General features: G+C 33.6%; 1 pseudogene; it reads right to left on the bottom strand.

Annotated features, from left to right (window-relative positions):
- The window catches only part of LOC131930782 (prefoldin subunit 4-like), a 32,022-nt pseudogene extending 18,034 nt beyond the window's left edge, over positions 1-13,988 (bottom strand).
- Positions 13,989-16,047: the final 2,059 nt, after the last annotated feature.

Genomic DNA, 16,047 nt, shown 5'->3' with positions numbered 1-16,047 from the left:
CTTTTAACGTCGGAAATGTATGTAACAAGTACTGTTATACAATAACTTTTATCCCTAGACGTAAAACACGGAACATACGTTTTAAAATATGATGTATGAAATGATTAAATAAAAACGCCTCTAGGTACGTAAATCTCGTTAGAGGTCATCCATATATGACGTCCAAACATTTTTAAAAATTATTTTGGACAACCTACCCACAAAAGTCCACTTAATTCGCAAAAGTCTATTTTTTCAGACCCCCCCCCCCTCACCCATGTGGACGTCATATATGGATGACCCCTTATATTCCCATTTGTATAACATTTTCTAACTAATTTCAAAGTGCACATATTAAAGTCCTGTTTCATTAACAACATCCTCTCGGTCAACTCGCTTTCATGATTTTATAAAATAAAAGTTTAAAAATACCTGGAAACCCAGCCTTTTTGTTTGCATCAAAAACTACGAGATTAGCACGTGAAAGGTGGGGGTCGTAAAATACTTTGTTGATCACTTCCCCCATCTGTTGGCTCTGATCTGTATATGATGTAGGAAGGTGAAGATGAACATGATACATTTTAGAGAGCATCAACTGCAACGTTCTCCTAGCTGTTTAAAAACTCTAAGTATTGTGTTTGTGGCCATGTTTTTATCTAACTTTCTTTGGACAAATGATAATGTATAACTGTACTTGTTACACAGATAACCGAAATATAATCTCGTATCAAAACATGTTATGTTTTTTCATTATCATCAATAGAACTAGACTTGCCCAAAACATGAGCAACAAAACGTCCTTGAGATAATTAAAAAAAAAAAACAGACTGGATCAAGATATTATTTTCAACTATTGGCTTCTGAAAACACAGTTTCAAATAAAAGTTATTGACTGTGGTTATGGAAAATGGACAATAGATCTTGATAGAAATGAAGATCACAATATTTTCCGGCAGTTAAATAATTTTTATTTTGAGCGCTTGGTAACTCTAATTATCGATCATAGAAACTGTACATGCCACAGCAGGGATTCTTTTTTAAACTCACAGATACCATGTACTTCTAATCTGTGAACACTACATGGTCCACTGAACCTGATCCCCATGTTTCATACATTGATAATGTGATGACAAGATAAAGATTTGAAGTCAAAAGGCCATTTATATATACATGTGACAAGAATTCAATACTGGCTACAATGCAAAACCAAACTTGAATATAGGCAAATGGTAGCGAGAGCTCACATTTAGGGATTACATCAAACAAATATCACCTCAAGACCTGGTCGTAGAGGCAAGAATTTCACTTCAACCCCACCAGAAGTTGATAAATCAAAGGAAGAAAAACGCCATTTACTGTTCTTATGTAAGCACTTGCTTTTCTCATAATTTTGGTTGATCTTACATTTTATTATAGTTTTGATTTTGCCAATGAACATGTTTATTTATTAAGAGTAATTACCTCCCCTTGTTAAATGCAATATTTAATGTTTTCAAGGGAAACAATGCAAATCTGCCACAAATAGCAAGCCGAGTAAAATATACGAAATTGTGTAATTAAACACCTATTAATTTAAAATACAGGTGCAACATTTTATAGAATATAACAATAGTATACATAAAACATAGTATTTAATGATTAAATTAATAAAGCCTTCAGGTACGTAAATCTCTTAAAGGTCATCCATATATGACGTCCAAACATTTTTTTAAAATTATTTTGGACACCCCCCCCCACATTCCCATTTGTATTACATGTTCTAACTAATTTCAAAGTGCACATATTAAAGTCCTGGTACATTGACAACATCCTCTCGGTCAACTCGCTTTCATGATTTTATAAAATAGAAGTTTAAAAATACTTGAAATCCCAGCCATGTTGCTTGCATCAAAAACTACGAGACTAGCACGTGAAAGGTGGGGGTCGTAAAATACTTTGTTGATCACTTCCCCCATCTGTTGGCTCTGATCTGTATATGATGTAGGAAGGTGAAGATGAACATGATACATTTTAGAGAGCATCAACTGCAACGTTCTCCTAGCTGTTTAAAAACTCTAAGTATTGTGTTTGTGGCTGTGTTTTTATCTAACTTTCTTTGGACAAATGATAATGTATAACTGTACTTGTTACATAGATAACCACAATATAATCTCGTATCAAATATGTTATGTTTTTTTCATTATCATTAATATAACTAAACTTGCCCAAAACATGAACAACCAAACGTCCTTGAGATATTAAAAAAAAAAAACAGACTGAATCAAGGTATTATGTTCAACTAGTGGCTTCTGAAAGTAAGGTTTCAAATAAAAGTCATTGACTGTGTTTATGAAAAATGGACAATAGATGTTGATTGAAAGGAAGATCACAATATTTTAGGCAATTAAATCTTTTTTTTGAGTGCTTGGTAACTCTAATTATCGATCATAGTAAACTGTACATGCCACAGTGGGGATTTTTTTTTTAAACTCACAGATACCATGTAGTTCTAAACTGTGAAGACTACATGGTCCACTGAACCTGATCTCCATGTTTCATACATTGATAATGTGATGCCAAGATAAAGATTTGAAGTCAAAAGGCCATTTATATATACATGTGACAAGAATTCAATACTGGCTACAATGCAAAACTTAACTTGAATATAGGCAAATGGTAGCGAGAGCTCACATTTAGGGATTATATCAAAGAAATCACCTCAAGACCTGGTCGTAGAGGCAAGAATTTCACTTGAACCCCATCAGAAGTTGATAAATCAAAGGAAGAAAAACGCAGGAGATATGCACAATGGACAATAGAAAAAAAATTTAAGCTGAGAACCCCAAAATATGGAAGATAATTGTGAATGCATTACTTTTTGGGCTTAAAATATAATATTTGATGAATGGTGGAAAGCCTACGAAGGGGTTAATTTTTCAAGATGACCGCCGTTGTCATAGTTACCAGGATTTTTTCACCACCTTTTTATAGTGAAAATGCATATGCAGATGTAGGCCTATCTTTAAAAAGCTGTAAAGAAATAATTGTTTTATAACGAGTATATTTTTTTTACCGGCGCCTACCCACAATGATTAAAATATTTAAAAAAAATGATAACATTAATTGGTGTTTAGAGACGCTAAAACCAAATGTACATAATCTAACTAGATCAACAAGACACAGACACAACGTGTGAAGCCACTGACATTGTAATGACAGGAGAATATTAAGGATATGGATTGTTTTTGTTTGGAGAGTAAAAGCTGTATCTTCTGCGTAGACTAAAATTGTTGTGTTCGATAAGTTTGGTATGTCTATTGCTCTGATGAATGTATTGTACCTAATGCTTTATAAGATGAGTTATAATGCGACTGCAAGTATGTAAAAGGATGTGAGGTGGTGGGGGGGCATTGTCTAATTAATTTTAGGATCTATCAGTAGGTGGGTGTGTAGTTTGTAAAATATAATCTTTATCCAGATTGTTTTCTTTGAGAATTGTGTAAAGATATGTGTGCGCTACTCGGCGGAAATTTTTCTCCTGCTCTAAGATGAGTATGCATGCTGGGGTGTTATTATCATGTGTACACTAAATAATATCTCTGATTAGGTGATAGTGAATGTATATTTTCCTCCCTGTGATATTGTATTGTTGGTCAACATGAATTAACTTGTGTGTGAATGGTTCTAATTTGGCAATCTAGGATTTTGGTAAAATTGTATAGTAGGATGTTAAAAATATAAGTAGGTCTATAAATGTGGGTTAAATTAGGGTCAGTCTGGGATTTCCGGAGAAATGTTATAACAGATGTGTTAAAAGTTTTATTGCACCGTTCACAGGAAAAAAATGTCAATGATGGCTACACGAATAGGGATTCTATCAGTTGTGAAGTTTTTAAAATAATTCTACATCAACAATAGGGAATGGCCTTATCGATCAATCAGACTTCATCAAATCTCTTCTAAATGTGTAACACATATCGCAACTGTGTTTAAACAATAATGGAATAGCCATTTTATATAGAAAGCAAGGACACATATTAAAGTTTTTATCATTTTTCAATTAATAATAGAATATGTTAAAGATTGTATGTTTTTAGAAACAAAACATTGCGTCCCTTTTATTTGAATTATTCCCAACGAGCCGACCCGCGGTGTATCATACGCCGCTATTTAGTTGTTTTTTCTACTTTTCAGTAATTCATAATTTGTGAATTCGACAGTACCAATGCTGTCACTGAAAATATTTGCTTTAAAACACTAAACCCCCATCCCCCCCCCCCCCCCCCCGTGAAAGCAGCCTCCTCTTAGTTACCTCCACTAAGTTTCAAATAGTTACAAACTGAATTATTTGCCCCTAATAGCCGTCACCAAACTGAACATTTAGCGTGAACTACAACTCACCTGACCATGTGAGGGGGGGGGGGGGGATGGTAGCGATAGAGAGAAAAAGAGGGGACTGCAAGGCGCGCGCTTGCAGCTTGTTTTCTAACGGCTCCCAGAAGAGAATTATATATATAGATGCATTAAATGTACTTAATTTGTCAATTAAACACCAAATTATTTCCCTTGCATACTTTCAAAATGGGAATTAATTTTTTTGTGAACTAAAATAACAACATGTACACTGCAGTGAGCCTAATCTAGTATACACATTTAAAATGAACTAAAATAGAAAATATCTAACCATGTAAAATATGCATCTGCTACTTTGGGAGCGGGTCGGGTGTAGCTCAATATAAAGTTGGATGCGATTCAATATGGAAGACCATATGTTGTTACAATCCTAAATGAAGCATTCACCACATTGGTCTAAGTAGTCGAATGATTGATTGCACCACTTAAATTATCGGCCATTTGGCTAAGATCAACGTGTTCTATATGTCACGGGTTCTGTACGGAGGTCTTAGCTGTGGCCGCAGTTTTCCAAACGTTAGTCAGGTACCCATCTGAGCTGGGTGTAATACAGATTTAACTTCCGGATCCGAACTTTCGGATCAGGGATTTTGGAATATAAAGGTCTAAATTCATCTACTATATATAACATGTGTTTCTGACGGAAATGTTAAGTGTATGGATAGCAATCATTTGGTTTATTCTATATTTTCTTCCTATGATTTACAATTCATCGTAAACATATTCAAAAGCTGCAGCTAAGATCTATGTATTTTATGTACGACCAATATTTAATTACGTTACTTTTAAAACATACCATTTAGTCATACGTATGTGTACATGCGCATTATCATGTGCAAATAGTTAAAACAACGATGTAAGATTAGGTATCGTGATAAATTGTTAGTATATTATCTTAATTAAAATATTTAATCTAATGCCTTTTTTTATATGTAGGGGAAGGAAATATACATTTCTTTAGTTACGCGGTATTTCTGCTATTGCGTCCCTTTGACAGTTTATTTAAAAAATGATAGTTGCATTGTTTCTGCATACATTAGTAAATTTTTTTTTTGCACTGATTCTTTCAAACTTTTTTTGTTTTAAAAGCAAAAAAAATTCGAAATAAACATGCTAGATACTAAAGGTACTGCACTGTAAACGCCAGGCATAGGTTTGAGATTTTAAAATTAAATAAAATAATAAAGAACAACACGCAAGACATAGGCAGGACAGAAGTAAACACATCTATAAATAGAACAACCCACGCATGACAAAGGAGTTAAATTAATGCTAAAAATTGATGCATTTAAAAAACAAACAATGTTTGCTTATTTTATGTTAGTTTCCAAGACTTGCAAATCATTTAGTTTAAACAATCGCTAATGCTTCTTTTGAATTGGCTAAATTATATATTTTTTTTAAAATTTTAAGTATTGTTCTATTACAACCAAAAATGCATGTAAAGTATTTATCCCCTTGTGCGTGTGAGGGGGGGGGGGGGGAGGAAGCGGGGGGTTCTAAAACAATATAATTATGTGTACTCGTTACACAATATTATTTTCTGCACACGTTGCATGTATTTTAATAATTAATATTAACATTTATGACATTAATAAGTCTCAATGCCTCTTCTATCGCTGTCCAGATATATGGTGAAATATATGTTTTGACGTGTTTTTTTGCTATTGATTAACTTGATAAATCCCCTATTGTCATATATTATGTATTCAAAGCACCTGAAACTTATAAAACTACAAATCAGTATGTATTGGTTATTTTATTGGTAAGGTTCGGCAGCACCAACTTAGTCGATAAATAGAAACTTTTTTTTTTGACAACAGGTGCACACAATCAATAAACATTATTTTACATTGTAGAACGTGATGTAGTCAGTCAACAACCGAAAACATTTTTAAATATCCCTGCATACACACAGTTGTATATCAAATGTGAACTTATTGAGGGTCAGATGTTGTCAAACAGATAATGTCAATACAGATAGATAAGACAAACAGTAAGACCGACATATAGGCCTACATTTTAATAGCATCTTACACATCCGCCTACATTTCAGTAACATCCGACACATTGGTCTTCAATTATTTATCATGTCGCAAATTGATCTACACTATGTATATCATGTCGCTCAAACCATGCCATATAGGCCCTACATTAATTATATCACACAAGCAATATGAAGTGGAATCTGTTAGCGTCCTTAAAAAGGTGATTTGTTTTCACAATAGAAAGGAAAAGTCGATGTAATCATACTAAATTTTTAAAAAATTATTTTTAAAAATATAGAAAGCGATAAAATTATAGCTACATTTTCAAAAATTAAGTCCGTTTGGGAACCATCGATTACACTCATTTTCATATTTTTGTGTTGAACATAAGCCGTTGAAAATGATTTTGAATTATTGTATAAATTAAAATATTTTATAAAACCGCCCTCGACCCCACCTGGAACTGAACTGAAGTGGCCAGGGAGAGTAAAACGATGAAAGTCATAACATTTATTGTCCATCATAAATATGGACAAGGTGATCCAAGAAAACAAAATGGCGAACAAGGAAATTTTCTCAGTTCGATTCAGGCTTTCAAATTCGTTTGTATCCCTTTTCATTATAATTGGCTTATTTTTTTATGACTGTTATGCCCAGATTACTAATATCTAACATTATTCTTATTAATTGTTATCAATGGTTTTGTAGAATGTTTTTAACGCACGTTTCATTATTTTTGTTAGGCCTGTGAATGTGACACACTCAGTGACTACTCACTGTGACTGTGAGTTCTGTAAGTGTCCTAAGCTAGAGATCTAGCTATAAGTTTCTAGATCTAGACTAGATCTAATCTAGATCCACATTATCTAGACTAGATAGATTTATATCGAGAATCTAGTACTAGATTCTAGAAGGAGTACTCTAGAGATCTAGATTGTAGATCTAGAATCTAGATCTAGTCTAGAATTTAGATCTAGATCTAGATCTAGATTCAAAGATTCTAGAATCTAGACGTCTAGGTCTAGATCTAGTATAGATCTATAGATCGATAGACGCGCAATGGTCTTTAGTCATGTAACACTATTGTAAATAAAACATGTAAAGTACTGAAAAAAAATTCATAGAAAAAAACGTTTTAATAACAAGCTTTTATGTACTAATGCACTAAAAAGTAGAAAATAAATTATACACTACAATTTAAATTACTATAAAGAAAAGCGTGGGTGTCTTCCTAAACATTAGTAAATATATCCAGTAGATTCCTAAGTGACCCACGCTTTTCTTTATACTTATTTAAATAGTAGTGTATAATTTATTTTCTACTTTTTAGTGCATTAGTACATAAAAGCTTGTTATTAAAACGTTTTTTTATGAATTTTTTTATCAATGTCGATTATTTAACGAGTAAATATTACAGTTGCAAAAATTAATCTTTCAATGTTTACTTATATATTGTCGTTGCCCGTTGTGACTTGTGTTCTGTTATCATAAGGTAGCAGGTAGACAATATAATTTTGTTCTTTCTCTCAACACAAAAAGTTCAGACAGATAATAAAGCTGCAGTACAAGGAAATTTTTCACGTGGCGTATTATAATATTTGATAGTCCTTTCGATTAACTCTAAGAGACTATTCTTGCTTGAGTCCATTGAACCCGATGCATAATAGAATAAGTTCCATACAACATTTAATTTTAATGAAAAAATCATTATTAATTGGAACTACAAATACATCCCAGGACAGTGTTACAATTGACTGAATCTTTTGTCTTTGAAAAGAGTAAGCAAACTCGATAAAGTTTTCGTTAATAGGCAAATACAAAAATACTCAAAAACAAAGCGCGCATTCACCTAAACATGATATAATTTTTCTACAATTTACTTTTTTGTAAATACGCACTTACTATACATGATCAACTTTATAGCTTGTTTAATGTTTTATTATTTTAAGTCATTTACATAGCTAAGGATATAAACTTAATGAGAATCGTTTCCCTTATAATAATAGGATGTGAAAATGGGAAGTAATTCACTAACTGTATAAATATTGTAAAAATACTCAATTAAAAAAAAAATTAAATTTCCTTCCTTGGCTACAATGTGTATTACCCTATATTGAAATGTAACATTAACCAAAATATAATATTTTCTTTCAAGTTATGTTAACCTTGAACTATGAACCCCATCGTCAAGGACCCAGCTCGACCGTTTGAAGCAATAACTAAAAAAAAAACTACGTCACTCAGGTCGAAATAATGATTACTGACGGATAGGGAAATGCATTCTGGAAGAAATAATATTCCCCATTCAAAGATTTCGAAAAAGTCGGCACTTGACAGTGGCAAGTATGGAATTGTTGCCACGGGGCTGTCAATAGCACGGCTGTAAGGGCTGGGCCTGGTGCCCAAACGGCTGTCCGTATACTTTCTACTGCACATATTCTCACTGTTCTCTGATGAGTGTGTTTATTCTGTTTTAAGTTATGTTTCTTTACAGTGTAATATTTATTTTAAATTATTAAAATAAAATATTATAACAATTAATATTTGTGGAAGGAGCTGGAGAGCCGCATTTTGACATCAAAATAGCGGCATGCAGCTCGCGAGCCGCAAGATGCCGATCCCTGGAATAAGGTTCACATGGTTGTGAAGTTTTTATATAATTCGCTAAATCAGGAAATTCACATAAGAAGTTTAAAATTGTGAAATAACATCGATCAGTCACATGTCTTCTAAATGTGGTACAAATATCGCGACTGTGTTTTTATTTTTTCAATGGCATAGTCCAGGGGTCGGCAACCTGCGGCTCGCGAGCCGTATGTGGCTCTTTTGATGTCAAGTTGCGGCTCTCGAGTTCATGCACAAAGATTAATAATGGTATTATTTCATTCACTAAACTCATAAAAATATTATACTGTAAACAAAAACAACTTTAAATAGGATTAAAAAAACTCATTAGAGAACAGTGAAAATAGGTGAGGTAGAAAGTAAATGGACAGCTGACAGCCGCTTTGGCACCAGGCCCAACCCCACAGCCGTGCTGTAGCCAGCCCCACGTCGACCATTCCACTCTTGCCACTGCTGAAGTGCCGACTTTTTCGAATATAGTTAAATGGGGAAGGTTATTTTATTCAGAATGCATCCCTCTACCGAAGTATTTTAGTTATTAGTATTCTACGGTGGAGCCAGGTACTGGACTGTGGGGAACAAGTAGGGTGGAAGATGAGCACTGTGAGAACCGAAGGACAGAAGCGACCGATTCAGTTATCAAACCTATATCTAAGCCAGTTAGTCAGGGCTAACTGGCTAGACTAAAAAGAAAAAACAAAGTTATTGGCTTCTTAAGTGGATTGGGATCGTCCTTAATCATAGCAGAGCTAGCTAAAACTCTTTTTGTGTGCGAAACAAGTTTTTCTATGAATCAATATTAGTTCATATTTAACGGTATTTATTTCAAATAAACAATTACATGTATTTATTTAATTATAATCAAATACCAGAATATTGGAAAAATAATGTTAGTGGCTCTTTAAAAACTGGGAAATTGTGTAAATTGTAACTTTTGGCTCTTTCGTCTCAAAAGGTTGCCGACCCCTGGTTTATTAAAGTTTAATTAAAATAAAATTCATTAAGCGATGACATTTTCTGATAATATAGCAGTGATCAATTAAGCTTCATTGAAATTGTTCTATATGTGTAATACACATCGCTACAATGTGTAGTTTTTAAATACATAGATTATTTAAATACAATTCAAAGATTTATTGATATTATTTTTAGTATTTTTTTTAAATATAAAATATCTACATTTAATTTGATTTTATCCATGATATTTGAATTGTTTCCGTTTCATTGAATGTAATTAGATTTTCAAATAAATAGCTAGTTATTTCCCTTGGAAACTGTCTAAATAATATTGAAAATTATTGTTACATACTTTTCTGCCTTGGTAAACTAAAAAATAAAAAGATAAAACAATAAACCATATACGAATAAATATGTACATTAGAGTGCGACTAATCGTATACACACATTTAAAATTAATTGAAATAGAAAATATGTAATAGTGTAAGATACTTATGTGCTTCGCTAGAAACGGGTCAGATGTAGCTAAATATAAAGTTGTGTGTGAGTTCAATACGGCAGACATGTTGATTTAATCATTCATCAAGCTATTAAAGCTGTAATTTATAGTAGATACCACAATGGTCGGAGTAGTTGAGTGACTGTATGCACCATTTCACCTCTCGGCCTTTTGACTAAAATCAAAATGAAATGTGTGTTATTGATTTTGTACGGAGGCCTAACATATGGTCCCAGTTTTTCTAACCTTAGGCAGGTACCCGTCTAAGCTGGGTGGACTAATGAAAGTCTTACAGATTCGACTCCGGGACCTGAACTTTAAGATAAGATTGTGGGTCTAAATACATTTACTATATATAACAAGGTTTAATGACAAACATATTAGGTGTATGGAAAGAAATCATTTGGTTTATTCTATCTTTTCTTCCTATGTTTTACAAGTCTTCGTAAACATATTTCAAAGCTTCAGCTAATATTTATGTCTATATTTTGAGTATATTTTAGTGTTAATATTCATGTAATGCCTTTTTGTAATTAGTAGGGGAAGGCAATACTGCTTTCTCGAATTACGCGGTATTTCTATTGTTGCATCCCTTTAACCGTTTATTTAAAAATGATAGTGGAATTGTTTTAGCATACATGTGTCTTTATTTCACTGAATCTTTCAAACGTATATTTGAAGAAAAAAAACATGATTAATAGTAAAGCTACTGCACTGTAAACGTTAGGCCTAGACTAGTGATTTGAAAATAACATAAAATAAAATAGAACAACACACAAGCCATAGGAAAGCCAGAAGTAAACACACTACTGTAGACATGTATAAAGCGAACAACAGATCCACAATACATAGTCAGCCAATAGTAACCTCGTTTCCTTATACATCTATAAATAGAACAATGTACGCATGACATAGGCGGCTAACCAAAAAAAAAAAAACAAATGTTTAAACTGTGTTATGTTCTATCCATTAAGCTAGTCACAAACACATTAACATGTTTTAGTAAAAAAACAATTGTGATTGGTAACATTTAAATACTATTTATGTGCTGTGATTTCATTGCATAGAGTTTGTCGGAGGTCGATGTTAGGATAATACTTTATGAAACAATATGTTACTAATGACTAACACTGGGTCGGCGTGGTCGAGTCGATAAAGCTCATTGATGCTTAACCGAAAAGTCTCAGTTCGAACCCTCGGGCAGATGAGGTTCGTTAGCTCGGGACAGCCACTCTTCTAGGAGAGACAACTATGCTGCTGCCTTGCGGTTTGTTCTTGGACAAAGGCTATGTAAGCAAATCCAAAAAGAAAAGCAGGCTGAAATCGGAGTCAATGGCCTCAATGGCGCATAACCAGTTGACACGTAATCCTTAATTGTGATGGAGGCGTGGTCGAGTCGGCAATAGCGCATGGTTGATAAATTCGAAAAAGTCTCGAGTTCAAACCCTCTGGCAGATGAGGCTCGATCCCTTCCCACACTAAAAATTAAGAACGAAGAAGAAGAAGAAGAACAAGAAGAAGTAGACTAAAACTGGATTAACTTTGAACATGTTTTTTTTTTTTTTAGTTTTAAGGCTACATTTATTTTTATTTACACGAAGATATAACCGTATGTTTCACTTTCGTAAGGCAAACATTGATTGGCTGTACAGAAACACAGTGATCGATGTTTATTTGTCAACAAAGTTTTGCAGATAACGCTTTTAAATATAAATGTGATTTTTAAACCTCATGCCCTATTTCTGCCATTTTGTTTTTGCATTTTGTTTTATAAAATGTATGCTAGCCTTTCGAATAAAGAGTGCTTATGACGCCAATTCAACGTGCAAGACAAATTGTGTTTAGCTTTTTTTTTTTTTTAATTGTGTTTAATTACCAAAAACACTAATACGTCAAATACATCCACACTTTTAAAACTCCATGAATAAATTAATCCATTACCCTTACCAAACGAACATATCAGTGTGTACAGCTTGTTTGATGCAGATAGTTGCAAGTTTGAAATGTTGTGTTGGCTGTGTTTATATCGTCTCCTGTAATGTAAAGTTGTAGTTAAATACATAGCTAAACATTACAATACAAATGGACAATTGCGTCCAATATGACACAAAGTATGTGTAGATCAGAACACTGACACGGGTATACGGAATAAATCATCAGTTACTGCAGGTGTTTAACGATGTTTGATTTGGTTACATAGGGTTATGTTTTATTATAAAATACTAGATTGTACATTACAATTATGCAGTGAATGTAATGTGTACAGTTAAAGCCTTCACAACAAACAAAAAAACACACACAAACACTTTCACACGAACTTGCCCAGGTACTTTCCCACACAGATATAAAGTAATTACTACATGGAAATTTGAAATGTATGTATATAAGTGAGCTATCATGAGTGTTTTGTGTGTGTGTATGTTACTATGTTTACATGTGTACCTGACATGGATTTTAAAAGACAAAATAAAAAATGAAACTCGTGCACACACAATCCTTGCACTATAATCAGATGCGTAGCGAGTGCTGGGCGGGGGTGCGGACCGTACCGGGTGACACCGGTTTGGGGGGGGGGGGGGGGTGACACCAAGCCAAAATTTGCAAAATGAACAGAAGAAAACCGTTTTTTTTTTTTTGTTAGATCCAACAATAATTAATTTAAGTTAAATAGTCTTTTAAGTGCAAATCGACAATTATTTCAAGAAGGTGGGGGGGGGGGGGTTGTGGCATTATGACGTAAACGTGATAACTATAAAGACTGTATTATTAACAGACTATAGATAAACATCCTTACTACTAAGTCTGCAGTGATTAAAGCTTATACACATACATGTACCCGTATGTGGCATATATTTAAATTATATGTTTATGTAGGCCGAAACACACACACACACACACACACACATATATATATACATATATATATATATATATATATATATATATATATATATATATATATATATATATATATATATATATATATATATATATATATATATACACTTTGTTTTCTTGGGGGGGGGGGAAGACACTACGATGTATTGCACAAGGTGACACCCAACTTAGCTTACCACTGTCTATAATTAGATCCGGCCGTCTTATTTAGGGTTTAAAGTCCGTTTTTATTCACGTTTTCAAATCGCAATCATTGTTTTCTTAAATGTTTAAGTTGCTTGATTTTTGTATAGAACTGCATTTCTTCTTTGTTTTAAATTGTATTTGATAGATATAGAGTGTACTGTTTTTTTAGATCGCTTCTCGCACTTTTGACTTTGATTGAAGTGACCTGTCCCGATAAATATATAAATTTAACTACGATAACACCATTCGAATCGCAGAAGACTAGTTTTTGACATTTAGCCAACACAATAATGTTGTATGCAAGTATAATCAACAACAAGACCAATGGAAGAGGAGCCTCTATGATTACAATCCACGCTGCTTAATGAATTCATGTGCGCACACTTTTCAGATACAGCCAAGTCACCAACAATCTCAAATGAAATATCAGATGAAGATGGACCATTATCAAGACCAATGGCCATCACATTATTTATGGCCACACAACCCACAGTCTAATCAGCCCGCACCAGATCCTGCGACCCACACCTTCATTGTAGCAGATCTAAACAACACTAAAACACAACATGGACCCAACACACTTGAGCTATCCATGTACAAGAAAGATACTGTATGTGGCACTGCGATGACGAAATAGTGTAATGTTGGTCATAGATAAGCGATAGGTAGCGTAGGTCAACTAGACATTGGTCAAGCAGAACCAATATAATGCAGTGACGAACTGACCATTTACGTAAGGTGATCAGCTGACCACTGAAGCGACAGTTGCGAGTTGGATGTAAATATCGTTAGGAAATGATTATAGGAGCGTTCAGGGGAAAATCGTGGATTAGTGAGCAGTAGCGGAGTTCGATATTTGTGTGAAGAAAGCATTTGCAATCAGACTAGAGACCGAATATTACTGGGAGTTGTGTATAGTAGAGTAAGAGAGAATTGAAGATTTATTTTGTGCAAATAAAGCAATATTATAACATGTTTTGAAATGGACTTGTTTTTTATCTTACACACTGTGGCATGCTATACACAATTAAAAACAAATAGGTCTACAGTGTGTGTACCATTCTGTATGTATTAATTATATGTTTACCGTAATTAACAAGTGATAACTTGGTCATTACAATGCATGCCAAGAGCCCATCGATTTTAGAAGAACTAAACAACAATCCACACATCATAGAAAACGTCCAACTATCTTTATTAACTTATCTTCAGGCAATAATGGTATATATATTATTTTAATATTGGGTGCTCTAAAATAAATATATATTATTTTGATTGGGTATTTTAAACGGGCATTTAAAAATTACTTCCCATATTTATTTTTCCTAACAAGGGACGGGAGACAACTCAAAGACACAAAATCCGACTAAAAGATACATATATCAATTTAAATAAAAAATAATACATTCATTCGATGTATGATCCATTGACATTAATTAGTGTATTATATTGTGCCTAAACTTACTGTGTTGACATTGAACGGTGGATAAATTATTTTGATACATTTAAAAAACTAACATTTTGTACTTATTTCATGTAGATTTCAAAGAAATGTAAATTAAACAGATGAAACCACATTTTATTGCAGGTTTTAAGTGTTGGCTAAATAATTGTTTTTAACCAGCTGCTCTGTATCTGATGTGCATAAATTTACTTAAAAATATTATGAGCGAAAAGATTAATCTAAGGCTGTTAAATTCTGACATAAGTGAATGAGAAATAAAATGTCTTCTAACTCAGTTGAAAAGAACACAGTTTACTTAAGCTGATAGCAACCAAAAGATCGTTTATTTTTACAAAAGTCAAGCTTAGGGGGGGGGGGGGAGGGGTCATTATCTATGGTCATCGGGTGACTGCCTGTTATGTGATGCAAATATTGACACGTGATTAAACACGACAATACGATTAAAAAGACTCAGCTGTTCACTTGACTTCACAATGTATCTATATCATGTCATATCGAATCATCAAATAAAAATTGCATGATATTCACATTTCAAGATATATGAAATATAAATCACATCCAGCACACGACATACCCAACCCACGACCTGTCCAAATCCGAATATACCAAACTTACATTATATAAAAACTCACGATTTAACAAACTCGGAATATTCCCAAATCATGATATACTTACTAAAGTATACCCAATTAACGATATAAGCTCGGGCAGATGAGGCTCGTTAGCTGGGGACAGCCACTCTTCTAGGAGAGACAACTCCAAAATTAAACAACTGCTGCCTTGTAGTTTGTTCTTGGTTGGACAAAGGCTATGGAAGCAAATCCAAAAAGAAAAGCAGGCTGAAATCGGAGTCAATGGCCTCAATGGCGCAAAACCAGTTGACACGTAACGCTTAATTGTGTTGGAGGCGTGTTCGAGTCGGCAAAAAGCTCATGGTTGATACATTCGAACAGTCTCGAGTTCAAACCCACTGGCAGATAAATCTCGATCCCCTTCAGCACTAATAATTAAGAACGAAGAAGAAGAAGAACGATATAAGCAACACACGATATACGGTG

This window comes from Physella acuta, unplaced genomic scaffold (assembly GCF_028476545.2).
Source record: "Physella acuta isolate Inbredline_101_S28 unplaced genomic scaffold, ASM2847654v3 ptg001845l, whole genome shotgun sequence".
In the NCBI taxonomy this organism is placed as follows: domain Eukaryota; kingdom Metazoa; phylum Mollusca; class Gastropoda; family Physidae; genus Physella; species Physella acuta.
Note: the sequence above shows the minus strand (reverse complement) of the source record. Positions and strands in the feature narration are given on the sequence as shown.